At 37.6% G+C, this 18598-nt stretch overlaps 3 non-coding genes across 3 annotated transcripts; 1 reads left to right on the top strand and 2 right to left on the bottom strand.

The window, feature by feature from the left end:
• Positions 1-236: 236 nt before the first annotated feature.
• TRNAD-GUC (transfer RNA aspartic acid (anticodon GUC)) lies at positions 237-308 on the bottom strand. The gene has a single exon. It is a non-coding gene; the product is annotated as a tRNA-Asp (tRNA).
• Positions 309-14640: 14332 nt separating this feature from the next.
• TRNAD-GUC (transfer RNA aspartic acid (anticodon GUC)) lies at positions 14641-14712 on the bottom strand. The gene has a single exon. It is a non-coding gene; the product is annotated as a tRNA-Asp (tRNA).
• Positions 14713-18299: 3587 nt separating this feature from the next.
• Positions 18300-18371, top strand: TRNAD-GUC (transfer RNA aspartic acid (anticodon GUC)). The gene has a single exon. It is a non-coding gene; the product is annotated as a tRNA-Asp (tRNA).
• The last annotated feature ends 227 nt before the right edge of the window (positions 18372-18598 follow it).

The raw sequence follows: 18598 nt of genomic DNA, 5'->3' as shown, positions 1-18598 counted from the left end.
AAAAAAAAACAAAAAAACCTCCTCGGCAGGGAATTGAACCTCATTCTCCCACGTTACAGGCGAGAATATTTGCAATTAAACTACCTAGAATAGAGAACCTATTTCTTATTTCAGTTCCTTGTTTCTGCTTCTCAGATTTAATGATAATAATAAAAAGGGGAGAAGATTATTTAAAGCAACATAGTAATCATTATAACTAATGTGATCTCTAATTTGAAACAAGAAGAAAAAAAAAACTCCCCGGCGGGGAATCGAACCCCGGTCTCCCGCGTGACAGGCGGGGATACTTACCACTATACTACCGAGGAACGAGAGCATACTTCTTATTTCACTTTTTGTACTTTGAGATCAAAAGAGAGAGAAAAAAAAAAAAGGAGATAAAGGCATACGCTAGCGTTGGAAGATCTCATTTTCACTGTGATTTAGTATGTTTTGCCAAGGCCATCCTAATTGATGACGTTGTAGACTTTGAAATGGGTTGAACTGGACCATTTCAAAAAAATAACCTGGACTTTGGCTTGTTTTCTATATGTATTTATTTTTGTGTCGCCTTAGAATAGTGACCAGATTTATAAAACCAAAAAACGGGACACTCATGGCGAGTTGACATGATTCGACTGTCATACTAGTTAAAATGATCCTCTTGTACTCGTTTCATGCCAGCTAGCCATAACTGTTTAGCTTGATTAAAAGTAACGTAGGTTACTTACATATTTATCGCTGTTTTAGTGTCACATTATTGTCAAATTACATAAATCTTTATTCAGCAGATGGTCCAGGACATACACTACTAATAACTTTGTCATATTTTTTAGATGATTGATTTTTTTCCAAAAGGCTGTTCCTTTATGAAATTGTAAAAGCCCATACAAGAAATGTCTTTAAAATGTGTTTTTGTTATTAATATTGCCTGTACAGTTTCAACATACAACTGGTTCCTTTCATCAGTCCAAAATACGAAGTGGTAAATTATAATTTAACTCTTTGGATAAAAGCGAAATTTGGTCCTGCGATAGCATATACAACTAAAGATTTGTAAAGATTTGTAACCTGTTGATATATAGGCACGTTGGGGGAGGGGGTGTTCGAGCACTAGCTGAAGCATTCTGATGATTATTATTATTATTAGCCATATGGTTCATTAAAGAAAACACTGTCTCTAATGATGCATTTATGCCCGGTATTCCTAACACAAAACTCACAATGTGTATTATATTCCCAAAACTAATGTCTTCATTTTTCATTGTTCTGAATCGTCTCAGTCCAACGTTTCGCTAGTCGTCACACCCAGTGGCGGATTAAGGATAGTTGGGGGCCCCTAGGCAAATAATATTTGGGGGCCCCCAAAAAAGAATAAAAAATAAATAAAAGTTAGGTGGCAAATAAATGAAATTTTGTACTTTTGAATTTTTTGCTTAAATTTTCACTTAAATTAATCAAGATTTTTATGATGTTTACTGAAAACATTAATCTATTTTAGAACACTATAGGAAAATGTCTTGGCTTGGGGGCCCCAAAGCCTGGGGCCCCTAGGCACGTGCCTCATTGCCTTAATGGGTAATCCGCCACTGGTCACACCACATTTCTTCCAATGATCATTTTTAGATTCACATATACAGTATTCCATATATTCTTCACATGATTCACTTCATTGAATAGTTCGTCTTCATCTATTACTTTTAGTATGTTGTTGTCAATATTGGATATGTTTTGGACACACTTTTGAACAACACACCAAGATGGAGGAATATTTAACAAAACCCATTTAAAGTCACATAGGTCTGCAAAAGGCTTGGCCCAGTTTCCCAAGTATTCTAGGAAAGTATCATAGAAATTGTTGACAGTTTCAGTAAATTCAACATCTCTGATGACACCATCCTCTATAAGTTGGTTTTTGAGATCCAGGACAGCAGATGTAAAAAACGTTGCTCCTTTCTATTGAGCATTTGTTCTGTCAGGGCAATCAGTTCTTGTGCCACTTCACTGCCACAAATGTCCTCTCGTTCAATCATTTTGATTGTGTTATTACACATTTTAAGCTGACTATGAATGAACTTGAACCAGAGAAGGGGCTGTGGAGTATTAAAAATCCCTCAAGAGTTTGGGGCTGTTATCTTGTGATAGAAAATATGACTTGAGACCATTAAACATTTCGATTATTCTTTCCACTGCAGGTAGAAAGGAAAGCCATCTCGTTTTCGCACTTCCTAAAAGTAGCTTGTATTCCACTTCAACAAAATTGCAGAAGGATTTCAGTGCCTCAACTTTAATAGCGAAAACAGGAAAATGTTAAAACACTTTGTTCATAATTGATTCCACATGAATTGGCAATATATCTGCACTTGTTTGCAAAGCGTTAGGCACGATATGTTTGCCTTTTCTCGCAACACCGAAGTTGGCGTTGCAGTTGTCACCGCAAAATGCGACTATTATTATTATTATTATTAATATCAATTGTATTTCCGAAGAAATGTCCCTTTACAGCTGTGCAGCTAGAGGGAAGGTGAATAGGGGAAACCCTGGAGCCCGCCAAAAAAAAAAATAATAAAATACTTTGTGCAGCTAGAGGGACTAGTTGGATAGCTTTCAAAGTGTACACATGTGATCTATGAGTCTCCATGGATTGTATCTGGTTTTTGTGTTTTCAGGCCATCCCCCCCTGTAAAAAGTATGTTCCCATAAAGCTGAAGTTGTGGTGAGTGTGGCTATATATTTTTTGTTCCTGAAGGTGAAGGGATAGCGCTCTGCTCTCCATATTAAAACTGCTGCATTCTGGCATATTTTTTGCTGTTGTTAACACAAGAAAATGGCTGCTAATTAACGTTGTTGTTCCCTTCACGTTCAGATAATTCTGTGTTTGGCCTTTGACCCTCCAGTTTTGGGGTGGTTAAGGGTTTTATCACCATTTTGGAACACTTGGGTGGCTGATGGTTGCACTGGGCATTTTGAGAGATACTTTTTATGTGCAAATAGCCAGCCATACTGCTGCTACATAATTTTCTTGCAAATGCCAACATATTTAGTTTTGGTTTCATCCTGGCTGCCATCTTGTCTTCCCCAACTCTCTGGCCAATGAATGAAAAGGTCAATATTTTTTGGCGGACTTTACTTCTGATAGAAGGACACCATTTTGTTTATGTAATGGCGGCCTCCTGTGGGTGCTGCCATTTAGTGGAACTCTCATAGACTTACATAGCGTTTGTTTTTTAGTGTGGGGATGACTCTTTGATTTTGCAGCAAACTGATTTTGATACTATCTTAGGTGCAAAATATTGGTTGCACCTTAGATTAAATATATAATTTAAGTCTTTTGTTGTTTTTGGTTACCATGGTTGCCATAATATGTTTCCAGGTATGTATATATTGTTGTAACATTGCTTTAAGAAAATTGTAAATTTAATAATTCTGTACTGGGTGTTCCTAATATTCTGACACTCAGTATACTTCCTCCCAGTGCCCCAAAGACCCCCTGCTGAAAATTTGGTGTGGATTGGAGCATTAGGGCCAGCGTTATCAACATTTTTGTATTTGCATCTCAAACTAGCCTTCCATTTTTGTTATTGGGCTGGTTTGGGCTCTAAAATATTGCTTTTCAATTGCTTATATCTTAGTACCTATTGGGCGGATCTCGCTCATTTTTGGTGAGGGGAATCCTTACCAAATTACTTATTTTTCATAATTTTTGTAGCGCCCCCTGGTGAGAACTGACTAGTTTTGTGGTTCTCTTGTTTTTTGGGCTTAGACTACTGATTTGTACTCTAGGTGACTTATAATAACATATTTTTAACTTTGCTTGTTTAAAAATTAATATCTTTGGAACTTTTGAACTTTATCAATTTTCACAATGGAAAATAAAGATTTAACAAAGCAAAATGCCCCTGAGATCTCAGACATCATTACACCAATCCAGTTAATAGATCAAGATTTACTGGATGTTCCTATTCAAGAACCCATCTCTCAAGTTGCTGAGATGCTTGTGAATCTCCCTACTGATAGCTCTTTCACAGATTATGAAGGAGTTTCAGATGAAGTGTACATATTACGTAATAATTTATTTGATCTTCTTAAACGAGCCCCACTTGATACAGCATTACTTGTAGAGATTACAAAGACTTGGTGCTCTATGGAGAAATTAGTTACGGATCTTACGGTCCAAAATGAGAAATTGAAGACCAAACTTGACTGTCTTCCCCCTTCCCCTTGTGTAAATAATGTAAGCTTTGCTCAAACTGTAGCAAAACCTGTAGATACCAATGTAATTAAACCTTCAGTACCAGCCCCTTCTGGAACTCAACAACGACACGTACTGTTTGTTAAGCCAAACGAGCACAGCGACCTCTCTACAAGTGAAGAGGTAAAACAGTTGGTCTCCAAAGAGTTCAAAACGGCATTTAAAAAGGTGAAGGTTAAGTCCATCCGCAAAATTAGAGACAAGGGTATTCTTATTGAGACGGCCACTCAAGGAGACCTTGATAAGTTAACATCTTGTAATAGATTTACAGAGCGAAATTTGAAAATTGAAAAACCAAGGAAGCAAAATCCTTCCTTGGTAATCCATGATGTACCCAAAGATACCTCTGATGAAGAGTTTTTGGATAATCTATATCAGAAGAACTTAAGTGACCTCAATATTTCTGAACAGGAATTTCAAGATAATGTAAAAATCAGATTCAAGTTTAAATCAAAAGTTCAAACAAACAATCACATAGTCTATGATGTATCTCCCAAAATTCGTGATATTCTTCTGAGTGGTGACCGCCGTGTGTTCCTCGGCTGGACAGCTCACAATACTAGAGATTTTATTATTGTATCTAGGTGTTATAAATGTTTAGGATTTGGTCATTCTGCTAAATTTTGTTCTCAGCAAATTAATACTTGTGGACACTGTGGCCTACAAGGTCACCAACTTGATGGTTGTCCAAATAATACTGCTCCCCCTTGTTGTCCTAATTGCAAGTTGCGAAAACACAACTCCGCAAACTCTTATCGTGACCTTACTTGTCCAGAGTTTATTCGTGCTCAGGAGCTTGCCAAATCCCGAATAAATTACGTTCAACAGGCAAAATAATAACATTCTTGGAACCTCACTAAAGTTGATTCAGTTAAACTGTCAACGCTCTGCCTCTGTTTTAAATGACCTCTCCAAATTAATGGTTGAAAAACAGATATCTATACTAGGTCTTCAAGAACCTTATTCCTTTAAAGGGAAAATCAAAGGATTTCCACCCTCTTGCCGAATAATACAGTCCAATACTCATTTTTCTGGTACTGGTGGGAATGCTAGAGCTAGAGTCTGGGCAGCTCTAGTTGTTGCTTCCCCTACTCTTGCGGTGACTAAAATAAATACTTTATGTACAGGACATGCTGTCTGTGTTTGCGTAGAGGGTGTCTTCGGACAGGTTTACTTGATCTCACTGTATATTCAAAGCTCTCAAGACTCCCAACCAATAGAGCCTTTTATCAACTACTTAGAACTTGCTTTAAACACTTTAGCTGGAAGAAAATTATTAATCATGATGGATGCAAATGCTTCATCCACACTTTGGTCTAGAAATCCATCAACTCCTAAAGGTATAATTTTAGAGGATTTTATAATTTCTAAGGATTTGAAGGTTTGGAATAATCCTATTGGTATTCCTACTTTCGTTTCACCAACTGGATCTTCCGATATAGATGTGACACTCTCTAATAGAACTCTTGGTCCCAACCTTACTCTCTGGTCACTGCATCCCTCTTGGTGCGGTAGTGACCATAATGTGATATCCTTTTCATTACAGTTTGCTACTTCTAGCAATGTTCCAAGATGTAATGCGGATTTTCCCCGTTACAAGACAACAAATATTGACTGGTCCAATTTTGAACGTAAATTTCAAGAAACCTTTTCCTCTTCTTGCATTGATTCTCTCTCCTCCTTGGATACATCAACCTTTTTATCCAAATTTTACGAGTTGATTTTAGCAGTCTCTTCAGCCACTCTTAAAAAACGAAAATGTCGTCCAACATCTGTTCCTTGGTGGTCTCAGGATCTTTATCCTCTTAGATCTCAAATGAACTCTACCAGGCGTGACTTCCTAAATGCTAGAAGATCAAACAGACCTCCAGCTGAAATCCAACATCTTTATGGTATTTATAAAGTATCAAGAAATAGATACTTTAATCAGATACGCAGAAACAAACGTGATTCATGGGATAGACTAATACAACGAAACCTGAATGAAAACCCTTGGGGTTTTGTTTATAAAATAATTGCAGATAAAATTCACCCCGGTTCTTTCTCAACCTCTATTTTAGGCCCTGACAACACTGAATCTCTCTCCTGGATTGAGACAACTAACTTAATCCTGAATGAGATAATTAAAATCGATGTTTCTGTTCCAGAAAGTTCCTCTCAGACAGCTCTCCGTCTATATCATCTTTGTTACTCTGGTCCCTCTTCGGAGGCCCCATTTTCTTCTGCTGAAATTTCAACCGCCATTGAATCTTTGAATTCTGGCACATGTCTTGGATTGGACCTTATGGAAGTTTCTGTTTTAAAACGAATCTGGCATTTAAATTCTTCCTTGCTAATCTCTCTCTTCAATTCTTGTCTCTCTAGTGGCCTTTTTCCTGTTCCCTGGAAGCAAGCTAACTTGAAGATTCTACTTAAAAACCCAAGCAAACCTCCTAATCTTCCAACATCTTATAGACCTATCGCCCTATTGCCTGCTCTTGGCAAAGTCCTGGAGAAACTCATAGTTGCCCGTTTTCTACCTATTTATACAGCTAAGTCTTTAATTGCTCCAAACCAATTCGGTTTTCGCAAGGGACGTTCCACAGTGGATGCTATAAGGCACACTGTGGATCTTATCGCTGCCTCAGAAAGCAAATACGTCCTTGGCCTCCTCATAGACTTCAAAGGAGCCTTTGACACCGTTTGGTGGCAAAGTGTCCTGGAGAGGTTTCGGGAGGCTGAGGTATCCATTCCTTTGTATAGACTTATAACAAGTTATTTCTCAGATAGAAGCCTTACTGTCTCTTCTGGTGTCTCTGCTGTGCAGAGATCGGTTTCTAGGGGCTGCCCCCAAGGTTCAGTTCTTGGTCCCTATTGTTGGACGATTGTCCTTGACGGGTGGCTCCTTAAAGTTCATCAACACATTGATAAGATTGCCTACGCCGATGATTTGGTCGTTCTCGTTCATGGTCATTCCAGGCAGGAACTGGAGGAACGTGCCAATGAGGTGCTTGAAGATCTCAACAGCTGGTGTCTTATTCACAGGCTTGAGATATCAACTGAGAAAACTTATCAAATGCTTTTTAAAGGGCGGCTTAACCTTGCTCGACCTCCTACAGTCAAGTTGCTGGGTCAACAAATCAAATTTGTTCGAATTGCAAAATATCTCGGGGTTATGCTCGATGATAGGCTTACCTTTATTCCTCACGCAAAATATGTTCTGAACAAGATCAAAACAATAACGAGTAAACTAATCCACATTTCTAGATGTTCTCTTGGCTTGAAGCCTTCTGTTCTGAGGATTTATTACAAATGCATTTTTCTTCCCATCTCCTGTTATGCTGCTGGAGTATGGGGTAAATACGTTTACAAGACTTTAATTCTAAAATATTTGACCCAAGCGCAACGACTCTTTTTGCTTACCATCTCTCGAGCCTGCAGAACAGTTTCCACTTCCGCTCTGCAGGTTTTGACTGGTTCTCTCCCCATTCAATATAATGTCATTCAACAATATCTATTATACTCTAAAGGTAAAGGCATTAGTGCTTCCGTTGGTCATTTTTCTAATTCTCTTGATTCCTCTAAAAAGGATGAGCTTCTTAGACTTCGAAATGAATTTATTTCTGATTGGCAATTTAATTTCTTTGATAAGAACCAATATCCCTGGCTTTGTCCAGGTATGTATACAACATTTCTTTGTACAGGTCATGGAAGTTTAAACTTCAAACGTTTCTCACTTGGTCTCTCTGCTTCTCCCAATTGCTCTTGTGGCGCTCCTGAGATGACTCAACATCTAATTCTACATTGCCCTCATTATTCTGATCTTAGACTTAGCCTGCAATTGGTGACCGAGGTTTATACTCAGGATAATTTTCATTTGTTTCTTTCAAGTAAAGAAAATTTTTCCGCTCTGGCCTCCTTTGCTGATAAAGTGTTTCTTCGAAGGAGGTCATTGCTATCTCTTAATTGATAATTGACTTTTGATAGTGTTATTTTTATGGAATTGCATATAGTAATTAATTAGAATGTAGTATTCTTAATACTATTACTGGTTTTAACCTTTCTTTAATCTCTCCTGTACATAATTTGTAAATAAGTTGTAAATAATTGATTAACTTTTCCTGAGTGTTTTGATTTGAGTCTTGCTCTTCTGAGCCTTGCTCTGCGTTGGGGTTTTTGATTCGGAAAACACTTCTTGGATTACTGCTTTACTCAAAATTTACTTTAAGTGCTAGATCTTCCTGGCTGTCTTCGCAGAGCAGGTCCCTTGAATTTACTTTAAGTGCTAGATCTTCCTGGCTGTCTTCGCAGAGCAGGTCCCTTGCAAATACATCCTGTTTTTGCCTATCATTATTAACCCAGAAATTCAGTACTTTTGGGCCCACTTTTGACTCGGATCAATTCTCATTCAGTTTAAGTTTTGTGTCAAAGTCTTAAGCTTCAGTTTTAGCTTTCTGATTATTGTACATATTGTTAATTTATAATATAAACACTTTTGTACAATTGTTCTGGATATCCAGTTTGATATTCAGGCTAATTTATCAAATAATCATATAACTTGCTGTTGTATATATTGTTATGAATTTTTCCATGGCTGAGTTTGATTTGAGCTGAATGTTTATAACCCAGATCCTCCTAATTGAGGACTCTGCTCTATTGACTTAAATTTGTTTAATTGTACATTAATGTTTTTGGTATCCACCTAGCTCTTACTTTTATCTGTCATTCTTTCTACTTCATATTTCTAGGGATGAACTCTTTCCTCCCTCTGTTCTATCCCCTTCTTTCCCTTCCCAATTCTAATTTATTTATTTTCTTTAGTAGTTCCTGGCTACCTCCTCGTGGTTAGGGACGGGAGCCTAGGGGCAGGAACCATTTTTCCTGCCCCTAGGCTGCTAAACGCCAGGGCCGGCAAACAACACACAACGATACACACACTTATACCACTTAACTTTCATACATTCAATTAGAGAACTTTTTTTTTTTTTTTTTAAGTGCCGGCTTTGCAATTTGCTTTAGATGACACAGCGGTGCATAAGGGAAATCATAGTTCCCGCATTCTTTAACACAAATACTTTTGTGCAGCTAGAGGACATGAGTTACATATAGAGATAAAACATAAAATACAGACAAATGCATTGAATACAGAGCCAGATACAATATACGGCCTTAAACAGCCACTGGTGAAGATACAAAAACATAAAGTTACAACAAATACAAAAACATAAAGTTACAACAAATAAAAGTGCATACGGATACATCGGAGCGTGGATGGTGCGACATCACAGAGAGTTCACCTAGAGCTTGACTAAGGCATACATGTCTGCAAGAATGGAAGATCTGTAGGTTCTGTCCTTGCAAAGTTTCTCAGCGTCTATGGCTAATCTATTAAATATTTGGAAGGAGTTATGTGGAAACATGTTGTCCAGGGAGGACATGCAACGCAGCTTCGATCTGTATGGGGAGGTGTTGGACTGGCATCTTCTCCTGTCGGACGGTCTGGCGATGATATCCCATATATTGGGTGAGTTCAGTTTTCCGGATAGAAGCTGAGAGAGGGTAAGAAGGTTCCTAGAGATGATGAGATACCTCCAAGGAAGCGTATTAAGATTGGTGACAAGAACAGATTTTGATATTGTAGGTGTTAGCCCGGCAACCCTATTTAGCCATTTCAAGATCCAGAATTCCAGGGAGAGGAACCTGGCTTGGTGTGATGAGGGTGCTGAGGACCATATAGTCGAGGCATATAATGGAATTGGGAAAATGCAACGAAGAATGTATTTGATGATAAGGTCCGGGTTATGGAAGTTGGAGATCTCTTGTTTTACTGCCCATAAAGCCGAATATGTTTTCGTTCGAGTGGCATTAAAGTGAGGCAAGAAGGTGAGGTCTTTGTCCCAGATGATACCCAAATCTTTATGTTGGGTGACTTTTTTAACTGTTGAGTTCGCTATAATGATGTTCACATCGTTGGTATTTTTCTTCTTGGTGATAGAGAGTTGTGCAGTTTTCTCTTTATTAATGGAGAGCCCAATCGCATCAAGGTAGTTTTCCAGTTCATGTAGCTGTCGGTTGGAGCTCACAGTAATAGACTGGAGAGACTGGTGGCATTTTGTGATGATGAAGAACTTAATATCATCTGCGTAGGTGGTAAAATTAATCTTGTTGGTTAATTTATATTTCTCCAATATGGACAGAATGTGATCCACTAATATCTCAGATGTTTCTCCTACGAGATATTGGAATTCCAATAATTTCACTTGTATTCCTTTCGTAGGTATAAAATACCTCACCAAAACTGAGATAAACTTCAGGCTTGAGTGATTTGATGAATCTACCATAACAGATACACATTTTGCCTCACGTAAATCACTTATCACTTCACGACGTGCAAAAGGAGCCAGTACGTTCACAACTATACTTTCACATTTTGTTCTTACACATGTGAATCTTTTTGAGAATAAGTTTCGTATGATGGCAAATGTGCGATCCAGTGATCTAAACGAATGATTATGCTTGATACTATGGAAAGTTACCAATCCTTCTTGTGCAGCGAGACGTTTCCTGTTCACCATTTACATCTTGTTGTTTTATCATGAAAGGGGTTAGTTTACGGCTTGCATTTTTTGCGGCAACTGCTTCTTTTTAGCAGCGTGCTGTGTAATATCTGAACGACCACCATGTTCAATAAAAAATTCAGCTGTACAAACAGTGCATACCGTTAACATTATGACTTTCAGTTAGGAAAGAGAATTCTTGTTTCAACGTGTCCGTGAAACTACACCCCTTTCGCTTGGGCACCTCACGACCTATTGTCAACAAATTGAATTTATAATTAATTACTAGACCCTTCAAATAATGTTACAGAATTTACATCACCACCAACATATCAATACTTTGGAAAATAGACAAAAAAAAAAAAAAACTAGAATTTATTATTATTATTATTATTATCCATATGGTGCAAGGAAGCCCGAGGATTATGCTGCACCAGCCAAAAAAAAAAAAAATTCTGTGTTACCCTGAGAGAGAGAGAGAGAGAGAGAGAAGTAGTAGGGAATCACCAAGAAAGAGAAGAATGATGATATCCAGCTCAGAACCCTATGTGTGCCAAGCCCATACTCACCAGATATGAGCCCCTGGGGTAATTCATTCGCACGTGTCTATCGTGTCGACCATGTTACACATAAAAGCCGACTCTCGTGTGCGGAAGAAAGAAAAAAAAAAGGGACATTTGGCATCCCGTTTACATTTTCTCCGAACAATGAGATCAGTGGCTGAAAAAGGGGTCAATCCCGTTAAAAACTGGACATCTGATCACTCTATCATAGAGTCTTTCCCACTCTGTAACTGGGCAAAATTGGGGAGGGAGTATATTAGAATAAAATCATGTAAATAATCTGTATTAGACAGCGATGTTGCTAAACTTTGACAGGACCACCTAATACAATAATTTTAAAAACTAAATAAATAATAATATTCTTTTATGATCAGCGAATCGTTCTGTGAAAATATTGTTAAATAAATAAATTGTCTGTTTATATTCCGGGACGACCAAACGGTCAGAGGAGTTCACAAGATAGACAGAATACAAGAAACAGCACCGTATTCAGCAGTCACGTGCTTGAACCCCAGTCACTCAAAGCACGTGTACTTATGCACGGTAGGCACATTATAGCCTTAGCAGCTTATGTGCCATTAAGCCTCCATAACAACAACAACAACAACTTATGCACCCGCGCGCCTGACCACTAGGATACTCGTACATATTACTTTACATGTACGCAAAATAACATGGCAATTACATGCTAAATTGAAAGAATTAATTAAAGCTAGTAAAATAACCCTTATAACTAACACAATCTATAATTTAAAACTATGAAAAAAAAAAAAATACTCCCCGGCGAGGAATCGAACCCCGGTCTCCCGCGTGACAGGCGGGGATACTTACCACTATACTACCGAGGACTGACTACAAAGCTTACCATTAAGTTTCTTATAACTGATGTAATCTATAATTAGAAACCAGAAAGAAGAAATATAAGAAAAAATCTCCGCGGCACGGAATTGAACTTCATTCTCCCACGTGACAGACGAGATTACTTATCGTCAGTGCCGTACCTAGACTTCAATTGATACCAGGCGTAATATTCATCTGGGGCTCTCTTGCAAAAGTTAAAGGTGGAATTTGTAAAATTAAAAAATAAAGGAAACACCCAAAAATTATTCAAATCATAATTATTTATTTAAACTTTAACGACTAGTACATTATTTATATAAATTTAAAGTTTTCACATCGTTAGCTTGCGATATTTACTTGATATGAATTTGTCTATAAGGTCTGATGTTTTTTATCTTTTAGTTGTTGTTGTTGTTGTTGTAGGGTTTTAGAACTATCAGTGACTAAGATCATATTGCTCAGTGTGTACTATCTGTACATCGTGTGTGTTCTGCGGTCGATTTTCTGTTTCCTGGATGAAAAACTATGCTACATTCGCCTGAGACCGACTAACTCAGCCACGTTGTGAAAAAACCTATAAAATTTTCTCCTACCATCGACGGGACTCGAACTCAGGTCTTTTCCGCCTGACGTGGGGAGCACGGCCATCTACCAACTGTGTTACACACGGGAGCATATCTTTCAGTACATCTTGTTCTAGTGATATAATGGCCAATCCATTAATTCTTTCTTGGCCAATTGGTGTGCGCGGATAGTATAGTGATATCGTCACCGTCCTCCCCACACCAGTGGAAAAGGCCCAATGACGCGAGGAAATTTAATGGGCTGTTTTCACTCCGTGGCTGAGTTAGTCGGTCTCAGGCGTAGATAGCAAGGTTTTTTCTCCCCAGAAACTGGGAATTTTTCGTCCAGCAAAACAAGCAAATCGACCAGAGAACACACGCAATTTACAGACAGAAATACAGGTTTATGTAAGAAATCACGGGTGACCTTAATATGATAATTTTAATTTGCATTTCTTGGACAATTGTTGCTCGTAAACATGTTTTAATCACTTTGAGTCTTAAAAAACTCCTCTCTCTCCAGAAGCAACCCAACCTGAAGAGAAATGGCGATGTTGGGACATCACCCAACTAAGTTTTTTTTCTTGAATAAATGTGAATAATTCTAAGCAACGAAATTTTTTTTTCTTTGTAAAACATGCTGCAAAGATTGGATTTCTTGACGCCACTCTTTGGCATCGATGTCGCTGCTCCCGTCTTCGCCAGTGAGAAATCCTTCAAGGTGTTGGCATTTCGTTTCTATTGCACTTTCAAATAAATTCATGAAGTTTTCTAATTTTAGAATAAGATGAAAAGCCGAGACTTTTTCATTCATCTGATCAAATCTTTCTTGTAAGATAACTATAGCTACATCGATCATTATGTTAAAAAAATCAGTTTCAAACCTTTTGGTTGGATCAATAGAGAGTTCATTTAAAGTTTCATAGGTAAACTCGCGCTTCTGGTAACGTTGACATTGCAACTGAGTTGGTACTTCCAACTCAGTTGCAATGTCTGTAGCTTTATCCATACACAATTTAAATCCTGATCACCTGAATTCGTTTAGTTGACTAAGAGCACCTTCCATCAATATTTACAGGGTGCCTCCGTAGCCAGGTGGGCAGAAGCGGCAGTGCGTAGCACACGCTAGTGTGCTACGCACTGCTATTAGACCGGAGTTCGAGCCCGGAGTTCGAGCCTGGCTTGATTAGACCGGAGTTCGAGCCCGTGACCACCAAATACGGAGAATGCGGAAAGGTCAGGGAATAACTACCGCATATCCCCGGAGCAATATGGCCTTAGTTGCTAATGCTCCTAAAAACTCAACAACAACAACAACAACAACAACAATATTTACAGTGTTACAAAGTTACAGTGTTCATATCAATTGTATTACTTGGCATGGCTTTACTTACTTTTTTATTTATAATATTCAATATTTCGTACCAAACAACTAGGCGATATGACGTCACATTCAGAGCTAAGAGAAGTTTTAAATGTGAATTTGCATTATTGTGGGTTTTTGTTGTATTAAAACTAGGTTTAAATATTAAAAATTGGCAAAAATTAATTTCTTTTAACATCTCATCATAAAATAAATTAAATTTACTGTAATATAAATAAGACAATATTGATTTTTTTTGTATAATTAAAGTATTATATTAAGAAACAACCATTGTTTTATATTTAAAAAAAATTAAAATATCATCGGAATTGTGACCTCTACATTCCGGAGCCTGGGTGACCGCTTGGTCCGCCCGTACCTAGGTACGGCACTGCTTGTCGCTGAACTACCGAGAATAGAGAACGTATTTCTTATTTCAATTTCTTGTTTGTGCTTCTCAGATTTAAAAAAAAAAAACAAAAAAAAAAGCGGGGAATGATTTGAATATGATCTCTAATTTTAAACAAGAGAAAAAAAATGTAATCTCCCCGGCGGGGAATCGAACCCCGGTCTCCCGCGTGACAGGCGGGGATACTAACCACTATACTACCGAGGAGTTGTAGCAAATCCCTCATTTAAATTTTTTATGATCGAAGAATCATTCTTTAAAAAATTTGTTATTCTTTGTAAGTATATGCAAAGCTTATTTGAAAGTTCTACGTGTACGCAATTATTGTACAGCAAAGCAGGGTTCGAAATGAAAAATTTTACGAAACGGTACAAAAGGAATGATAGCGCCATGAAGGAAAATTTCTCACGAAAGTCTGTCTCCCCTGCCGGTGGGTCCAAAGCAGCAAGACCTTTTGCTATACTTGTATAGCAAAAATTTCAAATTATTCTAAAATTTATAAATAAATGTTTTTATGCTTTAGCCTTAAATTTTATGCAATACATTTTAAACAAATGTGTTGTAAAAAGACATTAGTTTATTGTTATTTGTGTTGTTTTAAGTATTTTTATTTGTGTTGTTTTAATTATTTTTGGTATACCGACTACTTTAGTCACGGTGTGCTGGTTAATATGGTTAACTGTGGTTTATTTGTCTATACACAGTAGAAGTAGCCACAGGCTAACTGGAGTGAAAAATCTGGAATAACTTATGGTAATCATATTCTCTTCACCTGAAATTTATTACGGGAATTTATGTTTACAGCATTCTGCTTGTATAACTTTATTTTATATAGTGCTTCCTTAGAATAAGAACTAGTACACTCTGCATCCAAAGTTTGAAGCTGTCAACTCATCCTATTTGACCGTACTTTTTCTAAATTCATTGAAAGATGCTATATAACCCTATTGTCAACAAACTGCAGGCATAGACTCCATGAGATAACTTCAAATTGGAATATACAGATTGACAAATTCTAACAAGATGTGGAACCATCTGGCCCCCCTTGGAATACAGTTTTTGTTAAATGGAATAGCTATTTCAGTTGATGGGAAAGACATTCCCTAGTAGGGTTAGATATAAAACAGTTCATGCTCAATAATACTCAATTATGCTCAATAATGCTCAATAAATTATGCTCAATATAATCAGATATACGCTGATGGCTCAAAATCAGACGAAATGGTGCTGCTGCTGCTGCTATAATTATATCAACATTTACTGTTTCTGTCTCTATACCATGAGAGTTTAGCAATTTCGCTGTAGAACTTTTTTGCCTTCTACCTACCTCAGATTCTCAAGTCAGCACGCAACACATCAACTGTTCCGACTCTTTAAGCTCCGCTAACTGAGTGCAGAAAGAAACACAATATCCATCACCTGCTGAAAAAAAAAAAAACAAAAAAAACCAGATCTAAATTGTTCCAGCTACAAGACCAACAACATACTATGGTATTCTGCTAGATCCCAATTCATTCTGGAATACTCGGAAATAAAAACCCAGATCAAGTAGCAAAACAACCAATAAATTCAAGTGCGATTGATATGACGATCGCTGTTCAAGATTACAAAAACATTACATGAAAAGCTTATTACTCTCAGTGGGAAAATATAAGGCTGTTTTGGAAAATAACTCAGCCATCCTTTCTGTACAGAAGTACTGTACAGGAAATACAGTAAGGGCTTAACTCTCGACAAGGTGGTGACAAAGCTAGAGCGCTAAGACTTTTTTTGCACAAGGAGCGCAGTCACCTAGTGGAGGATGCAATTGAACAGGCGCTTTTAAAATCAGACGAATATGGAATTGCAGTAGAGAGAAGAGCCAGGTTCAAGAAGAGGATGGCAGGGGAGCAAGCAAGCGATGCTGGACTCACTCTGCAAGAAAAAAATAAGAGGGCGATGCTTGAGTGCATTGATCGCTTTCATTCTGAACTCCAGATCAGATCAAGAGCATCGAGGAAGTAGCAGCCTTGTTTGAGGCTGTTCAAGGGAAGAGCCTCATATCTGCCACTGAAGAAGAATTAAAGGTGTACATTCCAAAACTGACCACTTTCTATGATGTGGCATGCGAGAATGCGCTTTTAATAGAAATCCCAAGGTTGAGAAGGCACCTGAAAGCAGCTGAGATTGATCTGGAAGAAGCCAAAGATTGGACAATATTAAACGTTTTGACATTCATAGCTGAATGGTACTTCGTAGAATCTCTTCCAACCCTTTCACTAAGCCTAAAATTATTTCTGATGATCTGTGTCTGTCTCTTCATGTGAGAGGAGCTTTTCAAAGCTGAAACTTATAAAGAACTATTTGCGATCTACCATGGGACGACAGTCAAGGCTTTCCGATCTTGCGATATTATCAATTGAAAGTGAGTTGGCGAAAGGCATTGATTTCGATGAAGTGATTCACAAATTCGCAGCTTTGAAAGCCAGGAAAGGAAAGTTCTGATTCAGTCGAGATGTTCACTAAGTGCTGAAATGCTTGTGTATTTGTTCGTGTTTATTTTTTTAGTATAATTTCATTTATGAGTATATTTCCATATGCATTTGTCTACAACTTCTACATTATTTGGGCCGTTATTGATTATGCAAACTTAATCCATGTATGTATCTCATGTAACGGTAAAGTTTAATGTTAAAATGAACATAATTTTGATGTAGTTCTTAAACGTTTTTACTTCGAATTCTATTGTTTTCTTACCGAATTTTCACTTTAACCACATGAAACTATGTAAATGTAAATACATTTAGGCTGTGCGTATGATATTGTAATTTAAAGATGTAATTTTAATTTTGCTAGTTGTTTATGTCGCTACTATTGCCATTATATTCAGTGATATACGGGAATTACGATTTACGAGTAACATTAGTACAAAAAACATTACTAATGATGGTCTGGTACGGGAAGAGGTCCATGGGGATGACACCATGAGTTAGCACACTGGGTGATACCAACCCTAGTGGCGCCACTGTCCAGCACCACAAAAGTAAGACAAGAAGAAGTGGTTCTTGCCAGCGCATGCATCGGACATATCCATAAAACTCGATTTATCTTCTAAGAAGCGAGTCCCCTCAGTGCCACTGCCATACTGTTTTTAGAATAAAACAAATTTTACTTATTTGCATCTGTTATCAGTAGGGTTGGAAACATTTTTATCTTTCGGAAGTTTACAGGAACCTACAACAATGAAGCATATCTTGGTAAATGAAGCAAAACTATCATCACTTTCCTAAAGAAGATAAGGATGTGCTGTCATCTCTGATCCGCATGTTCATCTGAAAACTAAATTTAAAATTCTTCTTGTTCCAACCGTATCGAGAAATCAATTTTTTATGAATAACTTGAAAGTACAACAGGGCCACTGAAGGCATTGTGCCAAAACCTTCTATATCAACATCTACAACGTATAGTGGGGAGTAGGAAATGAAAGAGCTGCTAAAAAAGGAGGGATTTTAATACATGAATCACTGAAACAAAACAAAACGATATAATTTAGAACTGGAAAGAATAACGTGTACAATATTTCTTAAGAAATCTTTGCGTGTATCTATTACAGTACAAACTTTCAAAATATAGTTCTCCGGCAGAAGCGGACTGGGTCAAAATTGCTTACAGAGGAAAACTTGTGGTGGCTTCATATTAGTGTTTATGGCCAAAATCATTGGCCTCCATCGGTTTCCGGCCCCTGTTAAGTCTTTTGGCCAGTCCACCTGTGTTCTCCAGTCAACAACAGATTGAAATTACGAATTTAATTTCGTTCCTCGGTAGTATAGTGGTTAGTATCCCCGCCTGTCACGCGGGAGACCGGGGTTCGATTCCCCGCCGGGGAGTTCTTTTACTTTTTTTCTCTTTTATCGTTGTGATTTTCAGTAATAGCGTTGTAAATAGGGTGAGGGAAATTTAAAGCGTATAAAATCGATGGCAAAAAAAAAAAAAAAAAATAATAATAATACAGCAATACTGATTTTAAATAATACGACACATCCCCTTCCAATGTAGTCTATGACAAAGCATGTCCTTTAACAAGATTTGTCTGCTATTTCAGCTGGCCTTCGGA

This window comes from Mastigoproctus giganteus, chromosome 6, assembly GCF_048544385.1.
Source record: "Mastigoproctus giganteus isolate SK-2022 chromosome 6, ASM4854438v1, whole genome shotgun sequence".
Lineage (NCBI taxonomy): Eukaryota > Metazoa > Arthropoda > Arachnida > Uropygi > Thelyphonidae > Mastigoproctus > Mastigoproctus giganteus.
The sequence above is the reverse complement of the archived record's forward strand: the minus strand, read 5'-3'. Positions and strand labels throughout refer to the sequence as shown.